This window comes from Somniosus microcephalus, chromosome 22 (assembly GCF_052327205.1).
Source record: "Somniosus microcephalus isolate GS21.2 chromosome 22, FLI_Smic_1.0, whole genome shotgun sequence".
Classification (NCBI taxonomy): domain Eukaryota; kingdom Metazoa; phylum Chordata; class Chondrichthyes; order Squaliformes; family Somniosidae; genus Somniosus; species Somniosus microcephalus.
Genome location: NC_141008.1, coordinates 6578317 through 6595861, shown reverse-complemented (window position 1 = coordinate 6595861; position 17545 = coordinate 6578317). Strand labels below are relative to the sequence as shown.

Sequence of the window (17545 nt, the reverse complement as noted above, 5' to 3'; positions counted from 1 at the left end):
CACATGGCAGCTGTCTTTCATTCTGCCAGTGCCATTTACACTTCATCTAGAGCCATCTTTTGTTTCTTAACTTGTCCCGTTACCATCTCCTTTTGCCTTGCACCATCATCCCTTTTGTCTCTTAATCTCTCCTGCCTTCCAGCCTATCACAGACCTTCCCTTTACTTCCTCCCCTCCCCCCTTTCCCCGCCTTGACACTTGCTTAAAAACCTGTTCCATCTCCAGCTTTTTCCAGTTCTGACGAAAGGTCATCGACCTGAAACGTTAACTCTTTCTCTCTCCACAGATGCTGAGTTTACCATCATTTTCTGTTTTTATTCCAGTCCTCTAACCTCTCATTTAAAATTCTCGTTCTCAACCGCCCACCCAAGTACCATAAAAATTTTCTCACTGAGACATCTTCACTACTTTCCTCCCTCAGCCTCTGCACCGAGCGACTTCTCATAGAAAGATAGAAACATAGAAGATAGGAGCAGGAATAGGCCATTTGGCCCCTCGAGCCTGCTCCGCCATTCAATGAGATCATGGCTGATCATCCAAATTCAGTACCCTGTCCCTGCTTTCTCCCCATGTCCCTTGATCCCTTTAGCCTTAAGAAATATATCTCACTCCTTCCTGAATATATTTAATGAATTGGCCTCAACGGCCTTCTGTGGTAGAGAATTCCACAGGTTCACCACTCTCTGGGTGAAGAAATTCCTCCTCATCTCTGTCCTAAATGGCTTACCCCTTATCCTTAGACTGTGACTCCTGGTTCTGGACTCCATGACCATCGGGAACATCCTTCCTGCATCTAGTCTGTCTAGTCCTGTTAGAATTTTATAAGTTTCAATGAGATCCCCTCTCATTCATCTAAACTCTAGCAAATATAAGTCTAATCAACCCAATCTCTCCTCATATGTCATTCCTGCCATCCCAGGTATCAGTCTGGTGAATCTTCGCTGCACACTCTCTATGGCAAGAACATCCTTCCTCAGAAAAGGCGACCAAAACTGCACACAACACTCAAGGTGTGGTCTCACCAAGGCCCTGTACAATTGCAGCAAGATATCCTTGCTCCTACACTCGAATCCTCTCGCTATGAAGGCCAACATACCATTTGCCTTCTTAACTGCCTGCTGCACCTGCATGCTTACCTTCAGTGACTGGTGCACAAGGACACCCAGGTCTTGTTGCACTTCCCCTTTTCCCAATCTATTGCCGTTCAGATAATAATCTGCCTTCCTGTTTTTGCCACCAAAGTGGATAACCTCGCATTTATCCACATTTTACTGCATCTGCCATGCATCTGCCCAATCACCCAATCTGTCCAAATCATACTGGAGTTTCTCAGCATCCTCCTCACAGCACACACACCCACCCAGCTTTGTGTCGTGTGCAAACTTGGAGATATTACATCTAGTTCCCTCGTCTAGATCATTTATCTATATATATAAAGCGGCTCTTCTGTCTGTCCCGATGTCTGTCTGTCTGTCCGCCTGGTCTCTATACGTTTGGAAGTTACAGAGCGTACCGACGCGCGCGTCGCCTCAAAAGAAAGCTTGCGATTCCGGACCGGTCATAGGCGTATTTACGTTTCGGCCGGACAAAAATACCGCCCGCGGTATTCCAAAAACGTTCAGCGTTCCGCTCATTAGCATCTCATTAGCGACCATGTGACGTCGAGGTCTTCCTACAGTTGAGTGTCGAGTGACTCGACGATTGACCAATCCTACGCTTCGGTGACCTGACCGGTCGACCAATGGGCGGGCCTTATCCTTCTGAACCGAGGTGAGTGGCCGCCATCTTGATTTTCCACGATTTTTTCCCCCACACTTTCTGTGTGTTAGGGAACTAAGGTAAATATTTCAATTATGTGTTAGGCAATTAATTAACAATTTATTTGAGTTTTATATTGTGTTTAGCAACCCCCCCCTCCTCCTCACCCTCGCGCAGGGGGGACTCGGGGCCTGAAGCTGAAAAAATTTCTCTCTCTCTCTTTCTTCCCTCTCTCTCTCTCTCCTTCTCCTCTTCCCTCTCTCTCCTTCTCCTCTTCCCTCTCTCCTCTTCCCTCTCTCTCCTTCTCCTCTTCCCTCTCTGTCTCTCTCTACTTCCCCCTCTCAGGTGTCGCGGACGGAGCGCGGGCGCGCCGCCCGAAGTTTCCCGCTCGCTAACGGCCTTGCCGGCTCCCGCGGGCCGCCCGCACTCACCGCGCATGCGCCGCCCGCACTCACCGCGCATGCGCCGCCCGCACTCACCGCGCATGCGCTGCCCGCCCGCCCGCAGCGGCCGTCCATCAGCCGCGCGATACGCGGGGGACCTCAGCAACGGCACCGGACCTCAGGCGCTAGGCAGGGGGAGGGGCCGGAGAGGGGGAGGGGAGGGAGGGAGAGAGGGGAGGGGAGGGAGGGAGAGAGGGGAGGGGAGGGAGGGAGGGAGAGAGGGGAGGGGAGGGAGGGAGGGAGAGAGGGGAGGGGAGGGAGGGAGGGAGGGAGAGAGGGGAGGGAGGGAGGGAGAGAGGGGAGGGGTGGGAGGGAGGGAGAGAGGGGAGGGATAGGACAGGGAGAGGACATGACAGGGAGAGGGGGGACACACAGGGGCAGGGAGACCAAACGCCCCAAAATTGCCCTCGCAACGCGGGGCTCCCCAGCTAGTCTATATATATAAAGCGGCTCTTCTGTCTGTCCCGATGTCTGTCTGTCTGTCCGCCTGGTCTCTATACGTTTGGAAGTTACAGAGCGTACCGACGCGCGCGTCGCCTCAAAAGAAAGCTTGCGATTCCGGACCGGTCATAGGCGTATTTACGTTTCGGCCGGACAAAAATCCCGCCCGCGGTATCCCAAAAACGTTCAGCGTTCCGCTCATTAGCATCTCATTAGCGACCGTGTGACGTCGAGGTCTTCCTACAGTTGAGTGTCGAGTGACTCGACGATTGACCAATCCTACGCTTCGGTGACCTGACCGGTCGACCAATCGGTGCGTGTGTGGGCGGGCCTTATCCTTCTGAACCGAGGTGAGTGGCCGCCATCTTGATTTTCCACGATTTTTCCCCCCACACTTTCTGTGTGTTAGGGAACTAAGGTAAATATTTCAATTATGTGTTAGGCAATTAATTAACAATTTATTTGAGTTTTATATTGTGTTTAGCAACCCCCCCCCCCCCCCTCCTCACCCTCGCGCAGGGGGGACTCGGGGCCTGAGCAGCGGCCGTCCATCAGCCGCGCGATACACGGGGGACCTCAGCAACGGCACCGGACCTCAGGCGCTAGGCAGGGGGAGGAGCCGGAGAGAGGGACAGAGGGGAGCGGGGGGGGGAGAGAGAGGGGAGGGAGGGAGAGGGGGGGAGGGAGGGATAGGACAGGGAGAGGACATGACAGGGAGAGGGGGGGGACACAGGGGCAGGGAGACAAAACGCCCCAAAATTGCCCTTGCGCCCCAAAATTGCCCTCGCAACGCGGGGCTCCCCAGCTAGTATATATATATATATTGTGAATAACTGGGGTCCTAGCACCGATCCCTGCGATACCCCACTAGTCACTGCCTGCCACTCGGAAAAAGACTCGTTTATTCCAACTCTTTGCTTTCTGTCTGCCAACCAGTTCTCTATCCAAGTCAGAACCTTGCCCCCAATCCCATGTGCTTTAACTATGCACGCTAATCTCTTATGCGGGACCTTATCGAAAGCCTTCTGAATGTCCAAATACACCACATCCACTGGTTCTCCCTTATCTATTCTACCAGTTACATCCTCAAAAAATTCCAGTAGATTAGTTGAGCACGATTTACCTTATGTAAATCTATGTTGACTTTGTCCAATCCTGTCACTGTTTTCCAAGTGCTCTGCTATTACATCTTTTATAATGGACTCTAGCATTTTCCCCACTACCGATGTCAGGCTTACCGGTCTATAATTCCCCGTTTTCTCTCTACCACCTTTTTTAAATGGTGGGGTTAGCCCTCTGCTGAGGGAAATAGCTCCTTTCTATCCACTTTGTCCATGTCCCTCATAATTTTACACACCTCAAATAGGTCTCCCCTCAGCCTCCTCTGTTCCAAGGAAAACAGACCCAGTCTTTCCTCATAGCTAAGATTCTCTACTCCCGGCAACATCCTTGTAAATCTCCACTGTACCCTCTCTAGTGCAGTCACATCTTTCCTGTAATGTGGTGATCAGAACTGCACGCAGTACTTTAGCTAAGGCCTAACTAGTGTTTTATACAGTTGAAGCATAACCCCCCTGCTCTTGTATTCCATGCCAAGCTAATAAAGGCAAGCATTCCGTATGCCTTCTTAACCACCTTATCTACCTGGCCTGCTACCTTCAGGGATCTGTGGACATGCACTCCAAGGCCTGTTCGTCACCCTGGCCATTCCCCTGGTACGACCCTCATCTCCGCTCCCTTAAATCCAAGGGATACATATTGTGGACAACTGGTTTAGCCATTCACCGCCGGATCTGGCTGGACCACATAAAGCATTATCGGGTCCTGCTCTCGTCTGACAAAACTGCTCACTATTCTAGCATCATCCTGAAATGCAAAGGTAATCCTGGCCTCTTTTCTCCAACCTCCCTTTCTGCTTCAAAGTCCTTGAACGTGTTGTTGCCTCCCAAATCCGTGCTCATCTTTCCTGGAATCCCATGTTTGAATCCCTCCAATCAGCAGGGCAACGGCTCTTATGAAAGTCACAAATAACATCCTATTGACTGTGACCGTGGTAAGCTATACTTCCTGGTCCTTCTCCACCTGTCTGCAGCCTTTGACACGGTTGACCACTCCATCCTCCTCCAACGCCTCTCCACCATTGCCCAGCTGGGTGGGACTGCACTCGCCTGGTTCCATTCTTATCTATCTAATCATAGCCAGAGAATCACCTGCAACGGCTTCTCTTCCCACTGCTGCACCGTTACCTCTGGGGTCCCCCAAGGATCTATCCTTGGCCTCCTCCTATTTCTCATCTACATGCTGCCCCTCGGCGACATCATCCGAAAACACAGCGTCAGTTTCCACATGTACGCTGACGACACCCAGCTGTACCTCACCATCACCTGTCTCGACCCCTGCACAGTCTCTAAATTGACACACGGCTTGCCCGACATTAAGTACTATGTGAACAGAAATATCCTCCAACTAAATGTTGGGAAGACCGAAGCCATTGTCTTTCGTTCCAGCTATAAACTCCGTTCCCTAGCCACCGACTCCATCCCTCTCCCTAGCATCTGTCTGAGATTGAACCAGACTGTTTGCAACCTTGTCATATTTGACCCCGAGATGAGCTTCCGACCACATATCCGTGGCATAACTAAGGACGCCTATTTCCACCCCCGGGACATCGCCCGACTCTGCCCCTGCCTCAGCTCATCTGCTGCTGAAACCCTCATCCATGCCTTTGTTACCTTTAGACTTGACTATTCCAATGCACGCCTGGCTGGCCTCCCACATTCTACCTTCCGTAAACTTGAGGCCATCCAAAACTCGGCTCCCCGTATCCTAACTTGCACCACGTCCCTTTCGCCCATCGCCCCTGTGCTCGCTGACCTACATTGGCTCCCAGTTAAGCAACGTTTCGATTTTAATATTCTATTTGTTGTTTTCTCTGTAATCTCCTCCAGCCCCACAACCTTGTGAGATCTCGGCGCTCCTCTAATTTTGGCCTCCTGCGCATCCCCGATTTTAATCGCTCAACCATTGGCGGCCGTGCCTTCAGCTGCCTAGACCCTAAGCTCTGGAATTCCCTCCCTAAACCTCTCCGCCTCTCCCTCTCTCTTTTCTCCTTTAGGACGCTCATTAAAACCTACCTCTTTAACTCAGCTTTTGGTCACCTGCTCTGATAGCTCCTTTTGTGACCTGGTGTCAAATTTTGTTTTATAATGCTCCTGTGAAGCGCCTTGGGACGTGTTATTACATTAAAGGAGCTCTATAAATACAAGTTGCTGTTGTTGTAGCGTGAATGATCCTTCGCAAACGGAAGCTTTTCTATCCGAAAGAGAAACAAAAGGCTGAGCTGAGGTAGATGCTGGGAGGATGTTTCCCCTGGAAAGTAATTTGTGAGGAGGATGCAAAGAGTTTGCAAAGTGATATACAGGAAACTTTGATATCCGGCACTGATGGGACCGAGCTGGTGCCGTAACATCAAAAGTGCCGGACATACCAGAGTTAATGTTTAAACATACAGAACTGAGAAGCTCCGTGTGAATCAACAAACCCTGTTGCTTAGCAACAGCTTCAAAACAATCAGCTGCAGCTGCAAGCGTCTGTAGCTGAAGCTGTTGCTATAGCTACAGACCTTGCAGAGCCTGACTGGGGGGAAAAAAAAGCAACGAGAACTAAAAAAACTTATAGAAAACGGCTCCTGATTTTTGCCGTTAGATCGAGTATTTCGGACATATAACCTCCGGATAAACCGAAGTTTCCTGTAGACAGGTTAAGTGAGTGGGCAAGAAGGTGGCAGAATGAATATAATGTGGAGAAATGTGAAATTATCCACTTTGGTAGGAAAAATAGAAAAGGAGAATATTTTTTAAAAGGTGAGAGACTAGGACTTGGTATTCAGAGAGACCTGGGTGTCCTTGTACACGAATCACTGAAAGTTAACATGCAGATACAGCAAGCAATTAGGAAAGCAAATGGTATGTTGGCCTTTATTACAAAAGGATTTGAGTATAAGAGTAAAGACGTCTTACTGCAATTATATAGGGCCTTGGTGAGACCACACCTGGAGTATTGTGTACAGTTTTGGTCTCCTTACTTAAGGAAGGATATACTTGCCTTAGAGGGAGTGCAGGGAAGGTTCACCAGACTGATTCCTGGGATGGGGGGTGGGGTTGTCCTATGAGGAGAGATTGAGTAGATGTAACCTATATTCCCTAGAGTTTAGAAGAATGAGAGGTGATCTCATTGAAACATACAAAATTCTTAAGGGGCTTGACAGGGTAGATGCAGGGAGGATGTTTCCCCTGACTGGGGAGTCTAGAACCAGGGGTCACAGTCTCAGAATAAGGGGTTGGCCATTTAGGACTGAGAGGAGGAGAAATTTCTTCATTCAGAGGGTTGTGAATCTTTGGAATTCTCTACCCCAGAGGGCTGTGGAGGCTCAGTCGTTGAGTATATTCAAGGCTGAGAGTGATAGATTTTTGGACGCTAAGGGAAATCAAGGGATACGGCGATAGGGCGGGAAAGTGGGGTTGAGGTAGACGATCAGCCATGATCTTAATTGAATGGCGGAGCAGGCTCGAGGGGCCGTATGGCCGACTCCTGCTCCTATTTCTTATGTTCTTATGTAGGATTATTATCAGGAAGTAGTTCTTCACACAAAGTATGTAGAGTAGTGGGTTGGCTGGAATCATTTAAGAAGCATTCACATGCTGATATGGAGGGGGGGAACTATAGCGTAATTCCAGATTAATTAATTAAGATAAGCTGAATGTCCTTCCATCTGTAATTATCTGTTGAGCAAGATATTTTCTGACAAGTCTGTGTTGGGTTTATTACACTTTCTAACTAAAGCTTAATTTTTCAATGTGCTACCTCACGGTCCCACTCAGTTTTCTAGCGACTCTTAACTGGATGAAGGTTGAGCATCACTGATATCAGGCATAACCTGAGGGGAGGAGGCATTCCTTTAGTGCCGGTTTAACAAAACTAGATAGATTTTCCTGTTGTAGTTAAGCAGCAAGGAAATGAGCTGAGAAGTGTTCAGGCAGATTCTGTGACTACAGCAGGGGATAAGTGTGCATCACCAGTGTCTCTAGTCCAGTGGTTGGTAGCACAGCACAGGGTAGGTTGTCACTGCTTCATTATCTTTAGATGCTGTACCTTGCACAAAGTAAGGAAAACTTTTTGTGCGTGCGTGTCTTTTAACACTCGGATATAATGGCGAAAATAAGACTGGGGAATTAATTCCTACTTTAGACTTCTAAATAAAAGCAATTATCAGTGGTAGTAAAATTAGGAGTAATTAATTCTCACTAAACTCAAATTAACGCGAAATCAATTTCACTCAGTAATAATTCTCCATGATTGATGTCTGAAAACAATTGAAAAAGAGTTTTGCCATTTTCTGTCGAGTTACAGACCACAGTAATGCCAGTTGCATGTGCACTGGTACACTGTTCACACTGGTATGTGCTCCAGAGCCGTGTGAGCTACTTAGACATTCTGTGCTAACATTCGTAAGTTTGAAAAGTTCACAGGTGTTTCAATTGACCGCCTGGGAGCTTTTTCATTTACATGCTGCGCCTCGGTGACATCATCTGAAAACACAATCAGGTTCCTCAGCTACGCTGACAACACCCAGCTTACATCACCACCACCTCTTTCAACCCCTACACTTTCTCTAAATTGTCAAACTGTTTGTCCGACATCCAGTACTGGATAAACAGAAATTTCCTCCATTAAATATTGGGAAGACCAAAGCCATTGTCTTAAGTCGCTAACACAAACTTTGTTCCCTCGCCATGTCCGTGCCATCACCAAGACCGCCTACTTCCACCTCTGTAACATCGCCTGTCTCCGACCCTGCCTCAGCTCATCTGCTGCTGAAACCCTCATCCATGCCTTTATTACCTCGAGACTTGACCATTCCAACGCACTCCTGGCTGGCCTCCCATTTTCCACCCTCTAAAAACTTAGTCATCCAAAACTCTGCTGCCCATATCCTAAGTCCCCTCCACCCATCACCCCTGTGCTCGCTGACCTACATTGGCTCCCGGTTAAGCAATGCCTCAATTATAAAATTCTCATCCTTGTTTCCAAATCCCTCCATGGTCTCTGATGTAAGAAAACTACTAGTCACTTGGTCTGAGTATTAAACAAGGCTTTAATCAACTGTTTTTCAACATGGGGATCTAGTGTCCTTCACTGGTTCCTGTTAAGAATGTCCTGCACAAGCTGGGCCTGTGCCTGAGTATTTATACTCTCCCTGGACAGCGCCACCAGCAGGCCGCCCAGTATTATTACATAAGTCATTTTCACATGAATGACAAAATTCATGTCAGTCTCACTCCTCACGATCTCTGTAATCTCCTCTAGCCCCACAACCCGCCGAAATATCTGCGCTCCTCCAATTCTGGCATCTTGCGCATCCCCAATTTTAGTCGCACCACCATTGGCGGCCATGCCTTCAGCTGCCGAGGTCCTAAGCTCTAGAATTCCCTCCCTAAACCTCTCTGCCTCTCTACCTCTCTTTTCTCCTTTAAGACGCTCCTTAAAATCTGCCTCTTTGGCCAAACTTTAATCATCTGCCCTTGTATCTCCTTATGTGGCTCGGTGTCAAATGTTGTTTGATAATGCTCCTGTGAAGCGCCTTGGGATGTTTTACTAGGTTAAAGGCGCTATATAAATGCAAGTTGTTGACTTTGTTGTTGCAGTGGTGCTAATAGTAAGGCAGGAGTGAGCTATACTAATGGGACAGCCTACATCTAAACAGAGCTCGAACCAGTATTCTGATTGGGAAGTGAACTAGAACTATGGTGGAGTGTTTAAACTAATACAAGAGGGGCTGAGGAAAAGCCAGAGAGTAGTGTAGTCAACTTGGAAGGAATGTAATCTTCGTGTATCGGGAATAAGGAGGTGGAACAGTTGAAGGAAATTGAACAGGCCAAGATAGCAGAAGAAGAAATTGGGATGGGAGAAAGGAAAAGAAAGGAGCAATTGCTGAACCAGAGGAATCCAAACTAATAAGAATCAAATTGGGGAACTAAAGTAATTGATGAAAATAGAAAATCAGGATATTGTGGCGGAGCCACCAAAGGACTCCGAGCGGTTGTACGTAATTCCTTTAACAGCAATGTAGTTACTGTCTGTGCCTGTACCTTTAATTACACTGTTTGACTGTACAATGTCTAGTTACCTTTACAGCACGGCTTCAACGTGATGACGTCATGCCGTTAGTCACGTGATTCCCCAATGGCGGGAAGAACGTGATGACGTCAGTCTTCTGTCCAAGGGATCAGTCCTCATGGAGCCCTCAAGGAGAGCAGACCTGTAGTTGATGTATTCCAGCAGTTTCTAGTTAAAACCTGTTTTGTTCCATTAAAGTTCATTGTTTTAATTACCTGAGTCGCACTCAGTCTTTTCGATAGGAACCTCCGTTCCTACAATATAATAGCAGTAATTGAAATATGGCTGCACTGGATCAGGATTAGGAATAAATATTCCTGGATTAAAACTTTCAGGAGGGATAGGGAAGAAGAAAGGGAGGAGGGGTAGCGATATTAAATTGAGGGTGTAACATAAAGTGCTCTAAACGGAATCCCTTTGGATTGATCTGAGGAGTAGCAAGGGATTGGTCAGATTAGAGGGAGTATATTATAGACCACTGAACAACGGAAAAGAAAGGGAGGATAACATTTATAGACAAATTGTGGAGCCGTGCATTAATAAGAATTATAATTGCAGGATATTTTAATTTTCCAAAAATAAGGTGGAGTTAAGGAAAATGAGAAAGGGCAGTTTTCCAGTGCGTTCAAGACTATTTTCTTGCTAGTCTTACAAGGAAGAAAGCGCTACTTGACCTGACTCTGGGTAATCACAGAAACCCCACAGTGCAGATAGAGGCCATTTCGGCCCATCGAGCCTGCACTGACACATATCCCACCCGATCCCCGTAACCCCTACACCAACACATATCCCACCCTATCCCTGTAACCCCACGTATTTAATCCCCCTAACACTAAGGGTCAACCTAACCCGCACATCTTTGGATGAGGTAGAGCAAGTAAGATAACCTAAGATGGAGGAACATCTGGGAAAAAGTGACAATAGAAAAGAAAAGTAAGTCGAGGTCAGGTTTGACTGGAAAAGAACAAATTACAGCAAGATGCGAAACGGCCCTGCCCAGATTAAATGTAGGGGAAAATTAGCAAATAGGTTAGCGATGGAGAATATTTATACAGGTCATCAAAAGAGCACAAATGAAATATATTCCAGGAAAGAAAAGGGACAGTATGAAGGCTGGGGTTCCATGGCTGGGGATGAATATGGAGATTAGATTCAATTCAAAATTACAGAAGAAGCATTTACTGCTAACAAGGTCGATGATAAAATGAAAACCAGGACAAATGATAAAGAATATAAGAAACTACAAAAAAGGCTGAGGGAGTATGAGAGAAAATGAGCAAAAGAAAAACATAAAATGCAATAAAAAGGCAATCTACAGGCTCCTTGGTAGTGAGGGGACAGTCAGGGTAGGGCCACGAAGAGATGAAGGGGGCAAGCTTAATAGAGAATGAGGGAATGGCAGAGATACTAAATGATTACTTGACCTCAGTTTCACAGAGAAGGTGAATGTCCCGATTGTAGATCCACTCGAGGTGGGTGCAGAGCAGTTGGGGGAGGTTCAAAGAGCGATGGAACTAAAGACGATAGCAAAATACTGCGGATGCTGGAAATCCGAAATAGCAACAGAAGACGCTGGAAAAACGCCGCAGGCCAGGCAACATCTGTGGAGAGAGAAACAGAGTCTCTCTCCACAGATGTTGCCTGGAACTAAAGATCTTGCTCCGATGTTTGGTGGGCAAGATCCAGAGGTCGAAGATCCAGAGAGAAGCTACGGAAGTAATTTCCCACAATTTGTGGACAAGAAAATTGCTCCAGTGGATTGGAGGATGGATTGTCCCTGTCACGTGTAGGCCAGACCAGTTGGAGGTGGCAGGTACCCTTCCCTGAAGAAGATTGTTATACCAGTTGGGTCTTTAACGATAATCCAGCAGTTCTTATGGTCATTTATTTTTCTGGTACCAGCCCACAAATACCAGACTTGCTAAATTCAATTTCACAATTTCCTAATGGTGAACCCGTGCCATAACCACGAGCCGACCATACCCTCTGCTGGAAGGTAGAAAGCAAAGAGTGGGGTGCAGGGAAATTTCTCAGACTGGAAAGACATGAGTGGTACTTCACAGGGGCCTGTGCTGGTGCTGCTCTTGTTTACGATATACATAAATGATCTGGACTTTAGAATTAAGGGAACAATGTCAAAATTTGCCCATGGCACCAAATTTGGGAGTATGTTAAATTGTGATGAAGGTTGTGAAAGACTGAACAAAGTCATAAATAATTTAGTAGGATTGGCAGATGGATGGCAGATACAACTCGGTGTACAGACGTGTAAGGTAGGATATTTTGGAAGTAAGAATAGGGGATGGAGGTACTACTTAAAACAGCAAGATCATAAATGGAGTAGAGGAGCAGAGGGACCTTGATCTGCAGATACACAGGTCACTAAAAGTGGCAGTTTGCATAGATACACACATAGAATGATTGGTTTTATCTTGAGGTTTGGAGTACAAAAGCAAGGAGGTAATGATGGGTTTTTACAAGACCTTAGTTAGGCTGTAGTGGCGTATGGGTACTTTTGTACCCTATTGTAGGAAGGCCGTGAAAGCAATGGCAAAAGTGCAGTGTCGATTCAGTGGGATGTTACCGAGGTGAGAGGTTATAGTTACGGAGAGAGACTTGAGAATTTAGGACTTTTTTCATTGGAGCTGAGAACTACTTGATAGAGTTCTTCAAGATTGTGAAGTGTTGTGATATGGTAATTGTTTCCACTAATGGATGAGACGGTAACAAGATGGGACAAATGTAAGATAATCACAAAATCAATCAATTAAAAAGATTAGAAAATGTGTCTTTACACAGAGGGTGATTAAAATGTAGAAATCTCTGCCACAAACCATTGTTGAAGAGTAGTCATTAAGTACTTTTGAAAAAGAATTAGATAGTTGAATAATAAAGTGAACTATTACAGGATAAGGGAGTGAGTATGAAAGTGTGATTAGATTAAGTGGCTCTTGTGGAGAAAAACTGGCACAGATTTCATGTACCAAATGGTCTGTTTATGTGCAGTAACATTCTAAGATTGTATTCTACAAAAATAATTTACTGTTGTAAATACTGAAGGTCATTTAAGGATATCTCTATTAGTATAAATCATACCTGGTATAAGCTTACCTTTCTGACTTTTAATGAGGTTTTGTAGATTGACTTGTCGATATAGGTGTAGTTGGAGCTCATACATTCAGACAGCCCTGCTACAGTTAACTTCTGATACAGCTATTGATACGAAGTACCTGTGCAGAATGAGAACGTTTTCAGTTAAGTTGGTGAATTGTGAAATCTTGAGACATGTAGAACCCTGCTTCAGGTTCATCTTGATAAGAACATAACGTAAGAAATAGGAGCAGGAATAGGCCACTTGGCCCCTCGAGCCTGCTCCGCCATTCAATAAGATCATGGCTGATCTTGGGCTCAAAGCCACTTCCCAGCCCGCTCCCATAACCCTTCACTCCCTTATCTTGCAAAAATCTGTCTATCTCCACCTTAAATGTATTTAATGACCCAGCCTCCACAGCTCTCTGGGGCAGATTCTTTCCACAAATTTACGACCCTCTGAGAGAAGAAATTCCTCCTCATCTCAGTTCTAAAAAGGCGACCCTTTATTCTGAGACTGTGCCCTCGAGTTCTAGATTTCTCCATGAGGGGAAACATCCTCTCTGCATCTACCCTGTCATAGAAGATAGCAGCAGGAGTAGGCCATTCGGCCCCTCAAGCCTGTTCCACCATTTAATGAGATCATGGCTGATGAGCCCTCTCAGTATCATACGTTTCAATAAGATCACCTCTCATTCTTCTAAATTCCAATGAGTATAGGTCCAGCCTGCTCAACCTTTCCTCATAAGTCAAACCCCTCATCTCTGGAATTAACCTAGTGAATCGTGAACTGCCTCCAATGCAAGTATATCCTTCCTTAAATAAGAAGACCAAAACTGTACGCAGTACTCCAGGTGTGGTCTCACCAATACCTTATACAGTTGTAGCAGGACTTCCCTGCTTTTATACTCCAACCCCTTTGAAATAAAGGCCAACATTCCATTTGCCTTTTTGATTAGTTGCTGTACCTGCATGCTAACTTTTTGTGTTTCATGCACAAGGACCCCCAGGTCCCTCTGAACTGTAGCATTTTGTAATCTCTCTCCAGTTAAATAATAATTTGCTTTTTTATTTTTCCTGCCAAAGTGGATAACCTCACGCTTTCCCACATTATACTCCATCTGCCAAATGTTTGCCCACTCACCTAGCCTGTCTATATCTCTTTGAGTCCTCTGCACAACTTGCCTCCCCACCCATCTTTGTATCATCCGCAAACTTGGCTGCATTACACTCGATCCCTTCATCCAAGTCATTAATGTAGATTGTAAATAGTTGAGGCCCCAGCACTGATCCTTGTGGCACCCCACTAGTTACCGTTTGCCAACCAGAAAATGACCCATTTATTCCGACTCTCTACTTTCGGTTAGTTAGCCAATTCTCTATCCATGCTAATATATTACCCCCAACTCCCGTGAGCTCTTATCTTATGCAGTAACCTTTTATGTGGCACCTTATCGAATGCCTTCTGGAAATCCAAATACACCACGTCCACTGTCTCACCCTTGTCCACCCTGCTTGTTACGTCCTCAAAGAACTCCAGCTAATTTGTTAAACATGATTTCCCTTTCCTAAAACCATGCTGAATCTGTTTGACTGCAGTATGTTTTTCTAAATGCCCTGCTACTGCTTCCTTAATGAAGGACTTCAACATTTTCCCAATGACAGATGTTAGGCTAACTGGTCTATAGCTTCCTGCTTTCTGTCACCCTCCTTTCTTAAATAGGGGTGTTACATTTACAGTTTTCCAATCTGCTGGGACCTCTCCAGAGTCCAGGGAATTTTGGTATATTGCAACCAATGCATCCACTATCTCTGCAGCCACTTCTTTTAAGACCCTGGGATGCAGGCCATCTGGTCCAGGGGACTTGTCTTTTAGTCCCACTATTTTACCGAGTACTATTTCTTTAGTGATAGTGATTGTCTTTAGTTCCCCACTCCCTGTGGCCCCTTGATTATCCATTATTGGGATGTTGTTAGTGTTTTCTACCGTGAAGACAGATACAAAATATTTGTTCAGAGTCTCTGCCATTTCCCCGTTCCCCATTATTAATTCCCCAGTCTCATCCTCTAAGGGACCAACATTTACTTTAGCTACCCTCTTCCTTTTTATATACCTGTAGAAGCTCTTACTATCTGTTTTAATGTTTCTTGCCAGCTTACTCTCATAATTCATCTTCTCTCTCTTTATTTTTTTAGTCATCCTTTGCTGGTTTTTAAAAATTTCCCAATCCTCTGGCCTCCCACCAATCTTGGCAACATTGTATGCCTTTGTTTTCAATTTGATACCATCCTTTACTTCCTTAGTTAGCCACGGATGGTGCTCCCTTCTCGTAAAATCTTTCTTTCTCACTGGAATATATTTTTGTTGAGAGTTATGAAATATCTCCTTAAATGTCCGCCACTGCATTTCAACTGTCTTACCCTTCAATTTGTTTTTCCAGTCCACTTTAGCCAGTTCTGCCCTCATGCCATTATAATTGCCTTTGTTTAAGATCAGGACACTGGTTTGAGATACAACTTTCTCACCCTCCAACTGAATGTGAAATTCAACCATGCTATGATCACTCTTTCCTAGAGGATCTTTTACTATGAGATAATTTATTAATTCTGTCTCATTTCATAGTACCAGATCCAAGATAGCCTGCTCCCTGGTTGGTTCCATTACATACTGTTCTAGGAAAACATCCTGGATGCACTCTATGAACTCCTCCTCCAGGCTACTATGGCCAATTTGATTTGTCCAATCAATATGGAGATTAAAATCACCCATGATTATTACCGTACTTTTTTTACATGCCTCCATTATTTGCTGATAATCGAGAATAATTGTGTACTTATAACTTGAACTTTTCATTGTGAAATGCTCCTTTGATTCAAAATCCATAACTTCTCTTAAATATGTCTTAATGAATCTGTACATTTTAATCCAAATTATGATCGTCAGATTAGTTCATTTTTCTTCCTGTTAATGTATTTTTTAAAAATGAGCACTGAACTTCTCAAGAAACCTGTTGGAATATTTGGGCCAGCTGTGCTTTTAATTATTTTGGTTTTCAGAAGTCTTTACCAAACAAGAGCTGTTATTCTACAAAGGCAAAATACTGCGGATGCTGGAAATCTGAAATATAAACTGGAAATGCTGGAAATGCTCAGCAGGCCAGGCAGCATCTGTGGAGAGAGAATCAGAGCTAACTTTTCAGGTCGATGACCTTGTGTCAGAACTGGAAAAAGTTAGAGATGTAACAGGTTTTAAGTAAGTACAGAGGCTGGGGAGGGGGCAAGAATAAAAGGGAAGGTCTGTGATAGTGTAAAAGGCAGGCAGGCGTGATTATATGAACAACAGAGTCATCAGCATCACGCCATCTGAAAAAATGGGAGCGGAGGTTATGGTCTGAAATTGTTGAACTCGATGTTGAGTCCGGAAGGCTGTAAAGTGCCTAATCGAAAGATGAGGTGCTGTTCCTCGAGCTTACGTTGAGCTTCATCAGAACAGTGTAGATGCCAAGGATAGAGGGTTCAGAGTGGGAGTGGGGCTGAGAATTAAAATAGCAAGCGACCGGAAGCTCAGGGTCATGCGGACTGAACGGAGGTGTTCCGCAACGCGGCCACCCAATCTGCGTTTGGTCTCCCCAATGTAGAGGAGACAGCAGCGAATACAGTATACTAAATTGAAAGAAGTACAAATAAATCACTGTTTCACCTGGCAGGAGTGTTTGGGGCCCTGAACAGTGGGAAGGGAGAAGGTAAAAGGGCAGGTGTTGCATCTCCTGCGCTTGCATGGGAAGGTGCCAGGCGAAGGGGAGGGGGTATTGGAGGTAATGGAAGAGTGGACCAAGGGTGTCGTGGTGGGAACGGTCCCTTCGGATCGGAATGCTGAAAGGGGAGGCGAGGGGAAGATGTGTTTGGTGGTGGCGGAGGATAATACTTTCAACGTGGATGCTGGTGGGGTGGAAAGTGAGGACAAGGGCAGCCCCTATTGATGTTCTGGGAGGGAAGGGTAGGGGTGAGAGCTTAAGCGTGGGAAATGGGACGGACACGGTCGAGGGCCCCGTCAACCACGGCGGAGTGGCAACCTCGGTTGAGGAAAAAGGAAAGGCATATCTGAAGCACTGGTATGGAAGGTAGCATCGTCAGAACAGATGCGACGGAGACGGAGAAACTGGGAGAATGGAATAGAGTCCTTACAGGAAGTAGGCTGGGAGGAAGTGTAATCAAGGTAGCTGGCACAGATACAGTCAACAATGTACCGGAAGAAAAGGTTATTCTACTTTTATCAAATGAATTGAGACTGTCAGTGGCATAGTATTCTGATGGTTTGCCTTTAAAAGGATTATACTAAAACTAGACTTCCTAAGCCAGGATATCCTGTGATGAAGCAGGAAATCATTTTATAATGCTAGAAAATTTTGATGCGTTGAATGTTCTTTCATAGCTGCTGTTGTTCAAAATACACATAGATTAAATGTGCACCAATTTACATTCCTCTTTTATGCAGCTTTCTTTATTGGGAAAATTTGATGAAGGATGAAGGAAAGCTCACCTGATGGCTCAGTGAATGTGTCCAGTCAGTAACTAAATCATACAGCCCAGGAAGGTGCTGGGTTAGCTGATGTGAAACAATGTAATTGGCGTCCTTG

At 45.6% G+C, this 17545-nt stretch overlaps 1 protein-coding gene across 1 annotated transcript in view; it reads left to right on the top strand.

Annotated features, from left to right (window-relative positions):
- Positions 1-17545, top strand: part of cux1a (cut-like homeobox 1a) — a 436348-nt gene that overhangs the window by 164141 nt on the left and 254662 nt on the right. The window lies entirely within an intron of this gene.